The following is a 607-nucleotide window of genomic DNA, read 5'->3' on the forward strand; positions in this document are numbered from 1 at the left end:
CGTGAAGTATATTTGCCACTTAAATGCGGCTAAACCCTGAGGGTGAATGCTACTGCAGCTTTTAGCATCAGGAGAACATCTCCTCCAGCTGTCTATTGACACACTTTCTGTGCCCTATCAGTATTTGCAAAGTTTCTGGGTATTTACCCTTCGTCAGTGCTGATGAAGGGTAAATACCCAGAAACTTGGGTCCGTGTGTATCACGTCAGGTCGACGATGGGAAGGATAACTTCCCTCTGCAAATACTGATAGGACACAGAAAGTGTGTCAATAGCCAGCTGGAGGAGACGTCTTCCTGGGGCTACAAGCAACAGTAACATCCACCCTTAGTGGTTAGCCGCATTTAAGTGGCAAATATACTTCACGTTGTCATGCAGCTACTGTTTATATCTCGTTCAGAGATTTATTATTGCTCGTATATATGTGTGTGTGTGTGTGTGTGTGTGTGCGTGTGTGCGTGTATGTGTGTGTGTATGTGTGTGTGTGTGTGTGTGTGTGTGTCTGTGAGTGTGGGTGGAGTGTGTGAATAAAAATAAAAATAAAAAATATAAAAAAGAGTTTTGTATGATCGTGTATAGAGGAATATATTATTTAAGAGTTCCAACTC

Source organism: Octopus bimaculoides, unplaced genomic scaffold (genome assembly GCF_001194135.2).
Source record: "Octopus bimaculoides isolate UCB-OBI-ISO-001 unplaced genomic scaffold, ASM119413v2 Scaffold_145795, whole genome shotgun sequence".
In the NCBI taxonomy this organism is placed as follows: Eukaryota; Metazoa; Mollusca; class Cephalopoda; order Octopoda; family Octopodidae; genus Octopus; species Octopus bimaculoides.